This window comes from Peromyscus leucopus, chromosome 4, assembly GCF_004664715.2.
Source record: "Peromyscus leucopus breed LL Stock chromosome 4, UCI_PerLeu_2.1, whole genome shotgun sequence".
NCBI lineage: Eukaryota > Metazoa > Chordata > Mammalia > Rodentia > Cricetidae > Peromyscus > Peromyscus leucopus.
Window position 1 is genome coordinate 30,952,145 of NC_051066.1, and position 17,898 is coordinate 30,970,042.

General features: G+C 40.5%; 1 non-coding gene across 1 annotated transcript; it reads right to left on the reverse strand.

The window, feature by feature from the left end:
• Positions 1 to 14,948: 14,948 nt before the first annotated feature.
• On the reverse strand, positions 14,949 to 15,059 carry LOC114705563. The gene has a single exon (XR_003736413.1). It is a non-coding gene; the product is annotated as a U6 spliceosomal RNA (small nuclear RNA).
• Between the last annotated feature and the right edge of the window lie 2,839 nt (positions 15,060 to 17,898).

Below are 17,898 nucleotides of genomic sequence, written 5' to 3' on the forward strand. Positions count from 1 at the left end.
CTGGCCTCCCACTTCCTAGCCATGTGACATTCAGTAAATCATTTGAACATTAGGTTTTTAAGCTAAAACAAAATTTATTTGAGACTGGGTGGTTCTTTGAAATCCCGTCTGGGTTCATTCTGAGAAGCAGAGGACAATACAGACTTGGAAGTTAGGAAAAAAAAAAAGTCAGAAGAAATGCATTAGAAAGATAAATGTGGGGGGGGGGCCAGAGTGAAAAAGAAAACGCTCTGTGACCTATGAGAAGTGAGGGGTGTGGAGAATTAGGCTAACAAAAGCCTCAACATTTCAAAAATCCCACTGGGCAGTCCTGTACAAAGATGAGCGCTTGAAGAGTCCTGCACAGAGCAGCCATGGTCTAGATTAAACACCCAGAATGTCATTACTTGGGACTAGCCCAGAAAGTGTGGCCTGGGTATGAGGACTGCTGGAGATCTCAAGCTAGGCTGGTGGGAATCAGCTGCCTGAGAAGAAATGACACAGTATTAGGACAGGTAGAGATTCAAAATTAGAAGGACTTATTCTCATTTCAGAGAGAGAAAGAGATTGGGTTGGGGAAAGGGAGAGGAGGGGGGAGAGGATGAAGGAGAGGGGAAAGACTGAGAGGAAGGAGTAGAAAAAAGTGTTAATCCCACCAGGCAAGAATAAGACCAACACCACAATTCTGAGCCAAATTTAAAGCAAGCTTTATTAAATACTGGCCAAGAGGATGGGCACTGGCCATGTCCATGTCCAAATCTCTGGATTCCCGGAGAATGACTGCGAGTTAGTCAGGTACTCATAAAGGCAAAACCCACAAGGCTACATACTTCCCACCTTCATCCACTGGGGGCAAGCATACATCCTGACATACTTCCTGCCTACATACCTCCTGCCTATGTGTGGTCAAGCACATCCTGTGAAGTTTCAGCAACCAACCTTGTTTAACAGAAGTGAAAACACATGGCTTGTTATCTTGCATGAACAACAGTCCCTAGCATTCCAAGAAGTTGGGCAAGTGGGGCTTAAGGGTTAGAGGCATTTTTGTTTTGTAGATCTCTTAAATACAGTAATTAAAGCACAACTTTAGCCCTTACAAAAGGAATAGAAGAAGAGAAGGAAAGAGGAGAGAAGAGGAGAGGAAGGGAAGAGAACTCTTATTTTTCAATCAGACTCATCCTCAGTTTGAGCCTGATAAACAACCATCCAGGCTTGCTGGAAGACTAGGTCATAAGTATCCATGCTTGCCTTCATTTACTCCCTCCTACATGTATATGTGTGTGTGTGTGTGTGTGTGTGTGTGTGTGTGTGTGTGTATTTCTTTTATGCTCCTTCTAGCTGTCACTTTGAAAGTTTATCTGACTCCTCTCTTCTTTTCCTTCTATTAGTGGTATACAGGCAGCCCTCCAAGGTCTGGCAGTGCCATTTCATCTTCTCTTTGTAAAGAAGTGTCTCTCAGGCTTGGCTTTATATTCAAATCCTCTGGGGAGCTTCAGAAAAGTTCAATACCTAGGACACGCCGCAGAGCAGTGGAATCAGAATCCCTGTGGAGGGAGGGAAGACAAGGTGTACATGTGTTTTAAGGCTCTTCAGTGGGTCCAGTGGGCAGGCAGGGTTAGCATGGCTACAGAGAGTCATAGCCCAAGGGAGAGAAGATGCACAGGGCAAGTTAATCAAAACATCTCAGCAGCAGTATATATATACTGCTTTGTTTTTCAAAAGAGACACAGCATTTCTCTTGCTAAGGGACACTCATTTTATTCAATAAGTGAGCCACAGAGAAGTAAAATTCTCACAAACTGTCACCTACTGTTTGTCATTTTGGAGTCCTGTTCATAACTAAACGCTTTTATTTTCTTTTGAATGACTATTTCCTACTGTTTGGTGGGTAAAGGGAAATTACTTTCCAGGAGTAATGAAATTTTTGGGCTCCTTTGGAAATGTTGGGACAGAATTGATTTCTTGAATACTTGTGTGATGCTGGAATGCCAGCCCTGTTTGAAAAGCAGAAAGTTGTCTTCAGGCAGTGTTGGGCAGGGTGAGACAGGGACTGGTTTCTTCATTTACGACACCATACCCAAGGTCTGGGCTGTGAAACAAGGGCCATGCATACTCATTGATTTTCTTTCAGTAATTAGGTACTATTAGTAGTGGATACTGGCTTGAGGCTAGTCAAAGATGAATAAAAAAAGACGTTGTCAATCACCATGGAGACAGTCAATTAGTGGCCCATCTTTAAAATGGATATGACTCTGACTTTCAAATAGTAGATTAAAGCTATATTAAAATAACGGTGAGTTTATCATTAGAATGTTTATCAGTCTTTGCAACTTACTACATTTTTAAACTGTGTAAGTGGTGTGAATGTGCATGCTATATTTAAAAACTTAGGAGTTCACACAAAACAGTGAGTATAAATGTAGAAACAACTGAATCCCTAGGGCGCTTTTATACAACTTAATAAGAGGCAATAAGATTATAAGTAATTAGGCATTTTTTTGTACCTAGTAATTTTAGTCTGACAGATGAAAAGCTCATGGGACTAGGAGGTATATTTTTTTGCTAATGGCTTACCAGAGCAGTAGTGAATCATGCCACTTGTACTTAAACCCTGAGCTCTGGGACCCATGATTCTTGGATGTAGGAGACCATATATGTAGATACTGCCTTGTAGCTCATCTAAGTGTCTTTGGAAACTTTGCCATTATACCGTCAAGGAATGATACCCAAACTTGTGTTACAAGTGTCTTCAACCAGCCATTCTACCATTTTCTCAATCCAGGTGCTTCACATTGATGCACAATGGGGTAAGACTGGTGAATTCTATGAACACAGACCCACTGTCATACTTCTTTGTTTTCTTTCTATAAAGTGAGACCCTTGATGCTAGAGAATGCTGTGTGAAATACAATGGCGGGTGAGGCAGGCTGGAAGTCCAGGGATAATAATTTTGGTAGGAGCCAAGTTGTGTGCTAGGAAGATCAATCCAAAGTAAACACCTATTCCAAGTAGAACAGAACGCTGTCCCTTCAGTGATGGAAGTAATCTGATGTGTCACTCTGCCGCCATGGGGCTGGCTGATCATAACAGTGAACGGTATCCTATCGAAAGGACTTCGTACTGGTCTCTTCTGCAGATTGTAGATGTAAACATCTGAGTGCTTGTAGATTGAGCATTCAGCAGTTGCTACAGCCAGGTCAGCCTTGGTGAGTAGAAGCCCATTCTGGCTAATCCCTATCCCTAAAAGAATGGCCACTTTGTTCATGAGCTAATTGGGTAATGACACTAGTGGCTGGGGAAAGTGACTAGCTGGTAACTATGACTTATTTTATCCTCTGGGTTATTAAAATTCTCTGGAAACTCCCAGTCTTGGTGAGCAGATCTTACATCACAAATACAATCTAATATTTCAGCCTCTCTAAGCCTTTTGATGCACTTCACTACAGTTTATCAATTCTGCCATTTCAGTCTGTTTAGTATAAGAAATATTGTGGTCCACATTTCAGTCAATAAAACAAACTGTTAGAGATTTTGCTACTCCCTTAAACTACTGAGTCTGGAATTTCTGCCTGTAGATTAGTATCAACAAATTTGGCCTCATCTAACTTTGTAACTACTATTCTACTATACATTCTCTTACTACTATGGTGTGTGTGTGTGTGTGTGTGTGTGTGTGTGTGTGTGTGTGTGTGCTCACGCGTGCATGAGTATGTGTGTGTGTATTCAGGTATATTGGTGGGGAATGGAACATCCATATGCATGTGGAGGTCAGAGGTCAACATTGGATGTCTTCCTCTACTGCCCTCCAGCTCAGTTTTTGACACAGGATCTGTCACTGGTTGAGGAGCTCACTGGTTGGTTAGACTGGCTGGCTGACAAGCCCCGGTCATCCTCTCAGGGCTGATACTACAGGGGCACCATGCTTGCTACATCTGCCTTTCAGTTGGTTGCTGGGACTCTGAATTGAGGTCCTCATGCTTGCAGGGCGAGTACTTTACCCACTGATCCGTCTCCCAGCCTTTCACTGTTTCACCTTTACTACTCATTCTCACACATGCTTTCAAGATTTATGTCTTTGTAAGTTGGAAAATCAGGTGAAAATAGAAAATAGGAAAACTTAGAAACATGTTCTATTCTTTTATTGAACAGAATAGCCATTCTTTAGGCTCCCTCACCTCACCTGGGCAGCACAGTAGAGATGGCTCTGGTGGTATGGGCACAGCTGAGCCAGCCCGAGGTCAGGAGCACAGGAGAACTGGCCCCTCCCCTTGCCTCTGCTGTGTGGGAGAGCTAGCCCTGCCCTTCACCTGAGCAAAGTGGGAGAGCTGGTCCTTGTAGATGTAACCCACTTGTTAAATAAGAAACACAGAGCCAATTGCAGAGTTAAAAGCCCAAGAGGTCAGAGCAGTAGCCGATGTCTTCCTTCCCCTCAGAAAGAGACCTACTTCCTGTGTGTCTGTCCTTTTATTGACTTTCTGTTATGCCTTCTCATTGGTTGTAAACCCAACCACATGACCTCCTTGTCACTGCCTGTCTGTACAGACTTCCAGGTCTTCTATGGTTGGTATGAGATTAAAGGCATGTGTCTCCATGCTGGCTGTATCCTTGAACGCACAGAGATCCACTTAGTTCTGCCTCCCAAGTGCTGGGATTAAAGGCATGTGCCACCACCACCCGGCTTCTGCTATGGCTTGCTATTAGCTCTGACCCCCAGGCAACTTTATTTATTAACATACAAATAGAATCACATTTCAGTACAAATAAAATATCACCACAGGTCCTGGTGGCATAGGCATGCGAGAGCAGGCAGGCTGACCAACGCAGCTACTGTCCAAACCCATATCCTGGGCTCTGAGTTGGCCCACTTCAACATCCACCCCATCTAAGAGCATGTGAAGGCACTGGCCCTGCAAAACCAAAGTTGCAGGATCTCCACGACACAGGGCAACAACAGGATACCTGCGAGGAATCCCAGTGTAGCTCCGGCATTGATAGTATTACAGAAGCCAGAGGTCTTGAACCAGCCCAAAGGCTCATTGCAATGAACATTTGCAAGTGAAGCTATCTGGGGAAAAGGGTAGACTGGGTGACACATTGTGACACACTGCAGTTTCCACTGAAAGACTTTTTAAAAACTATAATTTGAATTCTTATTTTTTAAGTTTTAATTTAGTATTTTTATTTTCTGTTTGCTTTAGGGGGGAAGCTGCAAGGGCAGAGGGCAGATAGCGAGGGACAGGGAGACGAATGGAATTGGGGTGCATGATGTTAAATTTACAAAAAAAATCAATGAAAAGTAAAAAAAAATTCACTCGAGTTAAATTTCCAGCTACTCTTTAAGGTTTGCTGATACTTGAATTTAAATTTAAGTCTAAAAGTCAAAGCATCGTAGTTCCCAAAGTGAATCAGCAAAGCTTTGCAAGGCAGCTACTTTAGGAATATATTATAGGTGCCTCAGACAATGTAGGGTTAATTTATACAAGCCAAGAGGCAGATAGGATGCTTTGATTACACAACCTGGGAATTCAGTCTTTAGCTTCACTTCGATCTTCCCAAATGTCCCCATTCTAATTATTAGAATCCCATTCCTGCCCAGTGAGGTTAGAATTCAGTTTTCTTTTTTCTTTAGTTTTTGTTTTTTTGACACAGGGTTTCTCTGTGTAGCTTTGGAACCTGTCCTGGAACTCACTCTGTAGCCCAGGCTGGCCTCGAACTCACAGAAATCTGCCTGCCTCTGCCTCCCAAGTGCTGGGATTAAAGGCATGCGCCACCACTGCCTGGCATGAATTCAGTTTTCTTTTTATTCAGCAGAATGAAACCCTAGGTTCAGTTTTCCAGTATCTCATCCTGGTAGGTATAGAGACTAAATATTTCTTTCAAGTATAAGTAGAGACTTCCAGGCCATTTGTGCTGACCTTAAACTGGAAATTTGAACTCAGGACTCATCCTTTTCATTCCATGCTTTCTTAAGTGAATTTAGGAACAATCTAATGAAATATTTAGTTTAACCGAAATGTTCAAGTATTGAATGCATAACTACCAAGAACTTATCTATTTTCCCTTCCTAGGGGGATCCATGCATGTCTCTCTTAGGGTCTTCCTTTTTATCTAGCTTTCCTGGTTATCCTTTGCTTTAATATCTAAAATCCACTTATGAATGAGTACATACCATGTTTGCCTTTCTGGGTCTGGGTTACCTCACTCAGGATGGCTTTTTCTAGTTCCATCCATTTGCCTGCAAATTTCATGATGTAATTTTTTTTAACAGTGGAGTAATACCATTGTGTAAATGTATCACATTTTCTTTATCCACTCTTTGGTTGAGGGGCATCTAGGTTGTTTCCAGGTTCTGGCTATTACAAATAATGCTGCTATGAGCATAATTGAGCAAATGTCCTTGTGGTATGATTGAGCATCCTTTGGGTATATACCCAAAAGTGGTATTGCTGTATCATGAGGTAGATTGATTCCCAGTTTTCTGAGAAACGGCCATACTGATTTTCAGAGTGGTTGTACAAGTTTGCACTCCTAACAGCAATGGAGGAGTGTTCCCCTTAGCAATGGAGGAGTGTTCCCCTTACTCCATATCTTCTCCAACCTAGGCTGTCATTAGTGTTTTTGATCTTATCCATTCTGATGGGTATAAGATGGTATCTCAGAGTTGTTTTGATTTGCATTTCCCTAATGACTAAGGATGCTGAGCAATTCTTTAAGTGTCTTTTGGCCATTTGAGATTCTTCTGTTGAGAACTCTCTGTTTAGAGCTGTACCCCAATTTTAAAATTGAATTATTTGGTATTTTGCTGCCTCGTTTCTTGAGTTCTTTATATATTTTGGAGATCAGCTCTCTGCCAGATGTGGGATTGGTGAAGATCTTTTCCCATTCTGTAGGCTGCTGTTTTGTCTTATTTACTGTGTCCTTTGCCTTACAGAAACTTCTCAGTTTCAAGAGGTCCCATTTATTAATTGTTACTCTCAGTGTTTGAGCTACTGTTATTATATTTAGGAAGTGGTCTCCTGGTAGCACACCTTTTAAACCACAAGACATCTAGCCCTGTCATAGGTTTCTATTGCTACAAAGAGACACCATGACACAGCAACTCTTTATAAAGGAAATATTTAATTGTGGTGGGTTGCTTTCAGTTAAGAGGTTCAGTCCATCATGGCAGGGAGCATGGCAGCATGCAGGCAGATATGGTGTTGGAACTGAGAGTTCTTATATCTTGATTCAGAGGCAACAGAAAGTCCATTGATACAGTTAGCAATATCCTGTGCATATGAAACCTCAAAGCCTGCCCCCACAGTAACACACTTCCTCCAGAAAGGCCATACCCATTCCAACAAAGACACATCTCCTAATAGTGCCATTCCCTATGAGAGTATGTGATTATGGGATTATGGGGGTAAATCAAACTACCACAAACCCCAAATTGCTTTATTTTTAATTATGCATCATGCATTTGAAATGTACCCATGTTGGTACAGATGCTCCTTGATCATATATTTTAACTGGTGTGTAGTATTGTAAATGTACTGCAACTAATTTCCCCATTGTTCTAATTTATAAAAGTTATTTAAAAACTGTTCAATGGAATATCCTTGTACATGTTTCCTGGTGCTCATTTGCAAATGCTAGGGTGTATACTCATACGTTGGATCAAATTTATTTGCATCTTATTCCATACTAGGTATTGGCGATGGCAAGTATCCTTGTCTAAGTCTGACATTAATATTTGCAATATTTTATCATTTGTATGGCATTCATGGTGGCTTTTCAGAGGACCCTTTTACAGTTTCAGGAAGCATTCTTTTCCTATTGTATGAATGTGAATGTTTTTGATGAACAGAAATCATGACTTATCAAATGAATCTCTGTATTCACCATGATGCTTTCATTCAATCAAATTGTTATAAATTGTACTAAAAGATTTAAACTTTTTGCATTTTGTGAAACTTTTCCTAAATTCTAAGTAAACCATATTTCACTCCTCAAAAGATTATCCACCGAGGAAGGCCACAAAACCACACTGATGAGAATTCTGAATAACCTGGAGCATAGCCTGACTGCTAAGGCAGGTTTTTTCTCTCACAAAATTTTGTATTAAATTCTCACTGTAGAAGTTCTCGAGATTCCTCAGCAGGTAAAGACTGCTGCCAAGACCTGAGTTCATCTCTGCGACTCACAGAGTGGAGAAATTCCCAAATTCACCCCTTGACCTGCACTCATGGAAATACAAACTCTGTACATTTGATAGAGACAAAATATTACTGGTTGAGGTGTGAACTACTCTGAACACTATGAAAGGAACTATGGAGGTTTCTCAAAAGCTAAAAGTAGATCTACCATATGGCCCAGATATTCCACTCCAGGGTATTCACCCAAAGAACTCCAAGACAATGTATCACAGACATGCTTGCACGTCACTGTTTGTCAAAGCACTCTTCACAATGGTTAAGCTACGGAACCAACTCATGTGTCCAACAACACCCGAATAAAGAAAATGTGGTGTGTATACACAAAGGATTTTTTTTTTACCTATAAAAAAGAAAGTGACATCATTTTCAGGAAAATGTTTACAAATGCAGACAATGATATTAAGCAGAGTGAGATAGTTTTAGAAAGACAAACATAACATATTTGTATGGTATTAGTCACTTCTAGATTCTTTTAATTTGTGATCATATATTTTACACAGATGCATGAAGTCATCTAAGTATACATACAAGGAAAGTAGATACAAAACTGCCTGGGAGAACAAAGGGATGAGTGGAGGGGAGAAAGATGAGCAGAATGGGGGTGAGGGGAATGCACCTGATATACAATATATACGTGTAGGAAAATGTCCTTATATGACACAGTACCCCATACAATGAGAATTGAGAATTGTTTTTAATTTTTAACCACATTTCATTTATTTATTTGTGCATGTGCGCGCGCGCGCGCGCACGCACGCACGCACACACACACACACACACACACACACACACACACACACACGGTCACACACATGCCATGGTCCATGAGTGGTCACATGAGTTGGTTTGTATCATCTTTGTCTTTTTTGCCCTGTATTTGGGAAGATATTACCAATTTATCTTTCAAAATTCCAGTCAGGGTTTTTACCTTTCCCCATTGTGTTGAAGAATTTCAAGTTAAAATAATTTAAATGTTTCTTTTCCAAATAACACTGCACTCTTATAATGCTTCCCCGTTTCTACCTGAATCTTCCTGTAAGAGTTTTGTTTCTTTTCTTTAGTGTTGGACAGTCTGGTTTTATGAAAATTACTTTGTGCTTTGCTTGCTCTTGTTCTTTTTGTTATGATTTTTCCCCCAAAGTGGGCAATAGTGATTTCCTCTTCATAATGAATAACAAGTAGTAAATATTGCAAAGGAAAGAAAATGGCTACAATGTTCGTTACCTTAAAAATGGTGATCTTAAGCAAAGGAAGCCAGGTGGAAGAGAATATAACTTTAAAAAATTGTATGATTACACTTACATAAATACATCCAGAATAGACAACTCTAGAGACATAGAGTAGATCAATAGTTCCAAGAGAACAAGGGCATAGGGTGGCTAGAAGGTACAGGTTTATTTTCACAGTGAAGCAAATTTCTTGGATTTGATATTTCTGGCAGGAGTGGTACAACATTGTAAATATACTAGTATATTCCAAATTCGTAGACTTGTTCAATTACCCATAATTGTGTGTGTGTGTGTGTGTGTGTGTGTGTGTGTGTGTGTGTTGTTAATTGTAATTTCACTGTATGTAGTGTAATCTGCCTGGACTAGGTCTTTAGAAAAATCCCATTATAAGTAATATAAGTATTTTCAGACTTCTGTTAATTAGTCAAGTTCTCTTGCCTGTAGGTAGGCTTGTTTGCCAGTATTCTAGATCTAAATGAGAGAAGAGGACCAGGTATCTCAGTATGGAGTCATAACTCCAAGTTGCTCACCTTGGTTTCCCTTCTGTGCTCTTCTCTGATTCTGCCTGGCTTTACCAACCAGTCCAAAGCTTTCTTTACTTCCTCACAGAGGGAACTTCCGGTCTCCAGTCCAGGAGAAAGTTGTACACCTGGTGAGAGTTGTTCTGAAACAGGATCTGCAGTTGTCTTTATGACCTTAGCTCCACTTTCATCCCATGCTCAGTGATTCCCGATGCCTCAGCCCTAAGATGCTTTAAAGTTGGTTAGATAAACTGGGTGGCCTTTCTGTACTCTTTTAAAAGTCACCTGTCCCTATGATGCTCTGATGGTTACTGTCTACCACCATCCCAGTTTCCACAATTTTATTACAATGCCTCTCCCTCTCTCTTCTAGACAAATCCACCAGAAAACCACAAACAAAACCCTCTTTTGCTATTACGTTAATGGTATTTTGGGAGTTAACACAAATAAATATATTTATGCAATCTTTGATTAGAACTCATTGATCCAATTTCTGAGGATAATCTATCTAGTGAGTCTAGAATAATGCCTACCTGAAAATTATATTACAGAATTAATGATAATATGCTGAACTTGCTATATTTGCACTTTGCTTCTTTTTTTTTTTCAAATTTAGTTTTTTATTGATTCTTTGTGAATTTCACATTATGCACCTCAACCTCTCTCATCTCTCCATCCTTTACCATTTGCTCTCTACCCTTGCAGCAGCTTCTCAGGATAAAACAAGATAAAATTTAAAAGAAAAGGGAAAAAGAAAAATCTTGTTGTGGAAGCTGTAGTGGGACACAGTGAGTCACACAGTCCTTTAGTCCATATATTGTTACTTTCAAGTGTTCATTGCAATGAGTCATTGGTCCGGTTTGAGGTCTCTGGTTTTTGCTACATCATCAATACTGGGCCCTCATTGGGGCTCCTCTTGGATATCTTGTTGTCGTCCTATGTCATGGAGATGCTGTAACTTTGGGTCTGCAACATGGACCATCTCCTTCACATGCTCCAGCAGATCAAAGGTGGGGTAGATAATGGGATGGGCCAACTCATAGCTCTGGTTCTGGGTCTGGGTGGTTGCTGGGCTGGTCAGTCCATCAGCTCTCCTTCATCCTCAACATCAGGGTGAGCTCTGCAGTACTGCCCTGGCTAGCTTGCTCTGGGTAGTAACCAGCAGGGGTAAGGGCTGATTATCCTGCTTTCATGTCCTCGGGGACACCACCACGGCCAGCCCTACCTTGTTGCCTAGTGGAGATGTGAGGGCCACTTTACCTAGAACTGCAGTTGGTGAGAGGCAGGGCCAGCTTTCTTACTCTAGCGATCACAGGGGCAGCTCTCCCACCTACCACAGGCCTTGATGGGCCACAATATGGTAGACGAGGTGTGGGGCTCGGTCGCTCACACTCACATTTTCAGGTCCAGCTCACCCACACCTCCATCAATGGGGTCAACTCTACTATGTTGCCTAATTGAGGTGCAGGGCTCACTCTCCCTAGTTCTGCATCTGGTGCGGGGCAGGTTCATTTCTCTCATCTACCACAGATGGCAAGGGATGGGAGGGGGGAAGGTATCATTCCCTTTTCCTCATCACCACATGGCAGACAAGGGGTGCAGGGCCAGCTGTCCCACTCTCACAACCTTAGGACTGGCTCACTTGTGCCCCCACCAACAGGGTCAGCACTAGTAGGGTGCCCAGGTGAGGTGGTGCAGGGCCTGCTCTTCTGAGTGCTGTAGGGATTGAGGGGTGAGAGGCAAGAAGGGGCATCTCTTCCCCACCCATGCTGCTTGACAGATGAGAAGTGGGGTTAGCTTTCCCACATTTATGCCCCCAGAGTCTGCTCACCTTCTCTATCACAAGTAGGGTCAGCTCTACTGAGTTGCCCAGGTGAGGTGCAGGGCCTGCTTTTCCCAGCACATGTTGACTGTTGTCATTATTCAAGTCTTGTATAGGCAATTACATGGCTGATGTTTCATGGTGCAGCATCCTATTCATGTCTAGGAGACACTATCTAGTAGCAGATGTTCAGGTCCTCTGGCTCTTAAAATCTTTTCTTCCCCCTTTCTGCAATGATTTTTGAGCTTAAGATATAAGGGTTGCAATATAAATGTTACAATTGGGGATGGGCACCCCATGGTCAGTTCTCTGTATTTTGATTAGTAGTAGATCTCTGTAGTAGCCTCCACCTGCTACAAAAAACAAAATCATGTAGTATAGGATGTAAAGCAATAACACTGAGTCATTATTGAACCCACAACATCAAAGTTTCTATTAGTCAAGAATTTCTGGGCAAAAGTTCCCAGAACTTGAGGATAAGACCCTATTGGAATACATACTTTGCAACAGGACTTGATGGAACGATACTGGATCTGATCTGAAAGTCTCCTCTGAGGACTAACTCTCATGGTAGCCAAAGGCACTATGAAGGCTGCTAAGAGAGAAAAGCCATCAGTAGTTCTATCCAGTGGTATAGCCTGCAACAAGAACTGAGAAACCACAATGACTGGCTTGGCAAGTGTCTTAGTTAAGATTTCTGTTGCTGCACTGAAAACTCTGAGACCAGAAAGCAAGTTGGGGAAGAAAGGGTTTATTTGGCTTACACTTACATATTGTTCATCATTAAAGGAAGTCCTGACAGGAACTCAAACAGGGCAGAAACTGGAGGCAGAAACTGATGCAGAGGCTATGGAGGGGGGCTGCTTATTGGCTTGCTTCCCATGGTTTGTTCAGCCTGCTTTCTTATAGAACCCAGGGCCACCAACTCAAGGATGGCACCACCCACCATGGACTGGGACCTCCCCCATTATCACTAATCAAAAAATGCCTTACAGCCAGATCTTATGAGACATTTCCTAAAACAAGGTTTCTCATTTCAGATAACTCTAGTTTGTGTGTCAAGTTAACATAAGACCAGCCAGCACAGCAAGATATTTCTGATGGTACAATAGTGGTACTCTTATCTTGAGGATAACCAACAGCCACCTAACTGGACTTAAGCCATGCTCAAAAGGAGGGAATTCATACCTGGTAGTATAAACTTAGCTAACTACCCATGGCTGGAGAGGGCATGGAACCTAGAGAAGAACCTACTAGTCCCATTTTTCTAAGGCAACATAACTTCTAACTGTATTCTAAACACATATGTCCAGAGGTAAGTATAGCTCTAACCTCTCATCAAAGAAGCTTCTTTTTTTTTTTTTCAACAGATGGGGACTATTATCGAGATCCACAACTGATCAAAACACAGAGAATAAGTGACTGAAGTGTCTAACCCCAACTGATACATCTGCAACACAACCTCTCTGTGTAATGCTCTGGGAACATCATGGAAAAGGGGGCAGAAAGATTGTAAGGTCCAGAGGCCCAGGACATGTGCTGTTAGATAATGTCTCCTGACATGATGGAGAAAATATATCCATGAATTTTCAATAATGTAGTTGCCTGAATAAGACCAGCATAATGACAACAATACTTGACCTACCAATGTGGATAGGGGAAATTCCACATGGTCCCCATCCCTAGTGAAGAGCTACTTAGGGTCAATGGTTACTGATAGAGGGAGAATCAGTTTCTCCTAGGGATGAAGAAACTGCATTGGCTGTTCAATTCCAAGTGCCCAGCACTGGATGCATATAATATGAGCAAAGCTAAATGGATGTAGTAGGTTATGTATTCATGTGCATATACATATATACATATATATATATGAAACAATAATTAAAGAAGAGATCATAATTTTAAAGGGGGCATATAGGAGGAGCTGAGGGAGGAAAAGGAGGAGCAGAAGTAATATAGATGTTGTGTTTTATGAAGTCCCCCACAATAGTATTAAAATAAAAAACAGTAAAAAGGAAGTGCATTTCCTTGATCACGCTTGGGTTATAGAGTATTAAAACAATTCAACTATCTGTTTTTATAACCAATTATATAAAATTTAACACTCTACTTCCAGATCATTTCATAGATGTGATTTTTGTCTTCCAATTAAATTATAAGCAAATTAAATATAAGAATCATGATTTACACATCTATACTTTTCAGAGTTGTAAGCACTACATTGGACAGATACCTGTAATGTGTAAGTGTTTTGACTAATTTTAGCATATCTCTTTACCATCTGCATAATTTCTGATAAGTTTATTAAGGATTCTGGTTAGCTAGGTTTTCATAATGGATATATTACTGCATATTAAATGTCTTAAAATTGTTCTTCAACTTTACATTAGGCCTCTTGAGTTTTTAATCACTTAGTCTTAATGACTAACTCAGGCTGCTTGTGAGAGTAATGGCCCATTCATTCATTTAATCCTTTTCAATAATTGGTGCAGTTCATTGAACCCAATAGTTCAAATGCTGTGCTTGATCTGGCAAGTAAATGCATCTGAAGTAAGTATGACAGCCATTCAAGAGGCGGTTAGTGCGCAGCAATGCTGCCATCTCCAGGATAATGACTAGTGGGAAGCCTGCTGGTGGCTAGGGGAATATGAAGAGGTAAGAATGAAACAGTGGAATAATAATTTGAACACTTAAAACCTCCTGCACAGGTCACCAAAGCATTTCCCATTGTAAGGGGATTTTGCTGAGTTCTGTCCGACTCCTTTAGAATGATGTGCACAAAGTTGGTCTGTTTTCAGGAGCAGGTAGGGAGCAGACTTCAGATGGAAGCTTCTAGATCTGGAACTTACTAGACTGAGTTCATGTAAGATGAGAGAACTGTTGTCTCAAAGGTTTCATAATTAGGTAAGGCCAGAGGAGGAACAGAACCCACAATTCTGTATCCAGAATTAGAATCCCTAATTCTGTATGCCAAACGCAGCCACTGCCATGACTTAAGGTGTGAAACTGGGGCTTTTCAGATCTTTTGGGTTCCTGACTCCTAGATATAAAAGCTATATGTGTCATCAACCACTTCATAAAATTTTCAATCAGTATCTTCATGTGATAATTAAAAGTTTCTACTCCAATTAAAGATTAGAATTTATGAGAATGATATGAAAATCAGTATCTAGCTATTAAATGCCTTTTTCCCAGTGTACTGAAAAATATGGAATATAAATGCTTCACAAATTTGCATGTCATCCTTGAGCAAGCACCATGCTAATCTTTTTTGTATCACTCCAACTTTAATATATGTACTGCTGAAGCAAACACTATACCATGATTTCTGAGATGAAGAGACAATTGATTATTCAAGAGTGCTGAATTGCAAGATAGTAAGGTTAGTTAAACTCCAGTGAGTTTCCTTAAGCTGGGGAGCAAATCAAAATATTAATAGCCAAAACTTATGAGTGAGGATAGAAGGAGAAATCATCTGATTAAAAAAAGCAAGATTTTCTTCTCTCCATGTACTAACATCTGGATTTATTCTCCCATCTTTAAATTGACATTGGTTCTCAGAGTCAATTAGTTAGATCTAAGATCTGATCTATGATAAATAACAGCACAAAGAAAAATTATCAAAATGTGTGTCTTATTAGGGTTTCTATTTCTGTGAAGAGACACCATGACCACAGAAACTCTTATAAATAAAAAATATTTAATTGGGGTGGCTTGCATTTTCAGAGGTTTAGTTTATTATCATTGTGGTGGGACATAGTGGTGTGCAGGCAGACATGGTATTGGCTACATCTTGAGCCACTAAGCCACTGGGCTTGGATTGAGCATATATGAGCTCTCAAAGCCCGACTCCACTGTGATACACTTCCTCCATCAAGGCCATAACTATTCTAACAAGGCCACATGTAGTAAGGCCACTTTCTATGAGCTTATGGGTGTAATTACATTCAAACTACCACAATATGCTTTCTAGGTTTCTTCATCTTTCAGTTTTTCCCAATACATAGTTTTAGTTTCTAATACTTTATGAACAGCTATATTTAAAATCCTACAATTGAATGACAATGAAAACTGAATGGATGTAACATTATAAGTATATCCAAGAATTGGGACTATATATTTACAAATAGAATATAAACATTTGTTTAAGAATAGAAACCTGAAAAAAAATGACATTTGAACATTAGCTTAAGTATAGGTTAAACTTACATCTTGAGGGATTTTATTTAGAATATAAAACATTTAAAGAGATAATGAAACAGAAGAGAAAGTTTATTAATTTGAGTAATTGTATTTCATGAGAACTTGACTTGACAAATGGTGTAAGTAAAATACAAAATGCAAAGAAAGTGTAATAGTAATATTAAGTGGGACAAAATCAAAATTAAGAAAATACTCATAGAAGTGACTCATCAAATGATCTAATTGTCAACATTTGAGATGAGTATAATAGAAAACAGGTTACAAGCATTCAAGAGTTTATTATGAGATAATTATGAGATATTATGATCAGTAGGCTCCCTGAGAAGAGAGCCAGCACTTCAGGAGGTTTTACTGTTGTTTGTGGTGGCCTGCCAGGTGTAGCTGATAAAAAAAAGAAGTGGTAGTTGGCTATAATGTTAACTTGTTACAAATTAGAATCACCTGAGTTGGGATCCTCACCAGTTGATGCCAGTTCTTAGAAATGTCCTGGCTGCTGTGATTGACATGGGAAGATCCACCGAGAGTATGGGGAGCATTTTCTGCTAGCAGCCCCGATCCGAAGAACATGGCAGAGGGAAGAATACTCACTTTTGCTTGCTTGGCCTTCCCTCTTGCCTGCTCGGCCTCTACCTTTGCTGGCGAGTGCCTCCCCTGGTTCCCTGGACAATGGACTCTAATCTGTGAGATGTAACAGCCCTTTCCTCACTCAGTTGCTTCTGGTGTGGTTTTCGTCACAGCAACAGAGAAGTAAACTAGGAAAAGAAGTCAGGAATAAGTGGCCACCCACGACAAGACAGCACTCTGGGCAGGATGATTCCTTGTAACTGTTGGGAGTTTATAAAATACTGTCGATTCTGAGATGATGGGAGCCATTTTACAACTCTGAATTGTAAGGGTAACTGACACCAGTCTAATAATGCTTGCCCTTCAGGTGCGCTCCTGCTTAAGAGACTCCATGGACTGTCTTCCCCTTTAGAAACTCAATTATCTTTGCCTCCATTTTTATATGTTTGTTCTCTTGGATTCTTCTTTGAACGATGGCAGCATCTTTCTCTTACCTCATTAATGAGCTAAAGATAATATATTTTTTTCTTTTGCTGTGTTGGGGATCAAATCCAAGGCTTTGTATATGCTGGACAAGTGCACTATCTCTGACCTACATTCTTAGCTCCAAAGAAAATCTTTACTATGAGGTTGCTCTGCTCTCTGTGTCAAAGTCACAATTAGAGTGATTTCTTTTGAAAAGTGTCCTCTAACATCACTTAGGAAACAAAATTTACTCTATACCCAATTAGTTGGAATGAGTGACCAGAACATCTATTTCAATGGCATGCTAAATCTTCCCACACTAATTAAACATATTCTTTGCTTAGTGAGCATGTTAAAGAAGCTTCTCCTCTAATTAGTTCCCCACTAATCAATCATTTTCAGTCTGATTGTCTTCTCTGTGGGAGGCAGGGAAGTAGGGCTTTTGCCTGTGTTTGCAACGAGGATTTGGTCTGCATGGCTGCTGCTTTTCTATTCTTACATGGCTGATCGAATTATAGGAAGTACAGAACTGTCTGTTTACTCTCCCTGAGAGATCACATTTTATGTAGAATTATGAAGGTCCTCTTCCCTTTTGGATAATGGGAAGAGTTTATGGTATGGCTTCAGTCAAGTAAGCAAATCGTCAGGCAATTTCTGAGTTCTTGGAAAAATGCTACACTGTGTAAGAAAATAACATCCTTGCCTCAATGACTTTGCAGCCCAAGGGCCAAGAGGAATTAAAAGTTCAAGTCAATACAAATCAATAAAAGACTAAATTGATGAATATTAAGGATGCAGTAGAAGTTCAGAGCAAGGAATAATCAGCATGAATTGGCATAGTCAGAAAAGGCTTTCCTGAAAGAGGTGGTGTGATAGTTTGAATGTAATTGGTTCCCATAAGCTCATAGGGGTGGCACTAC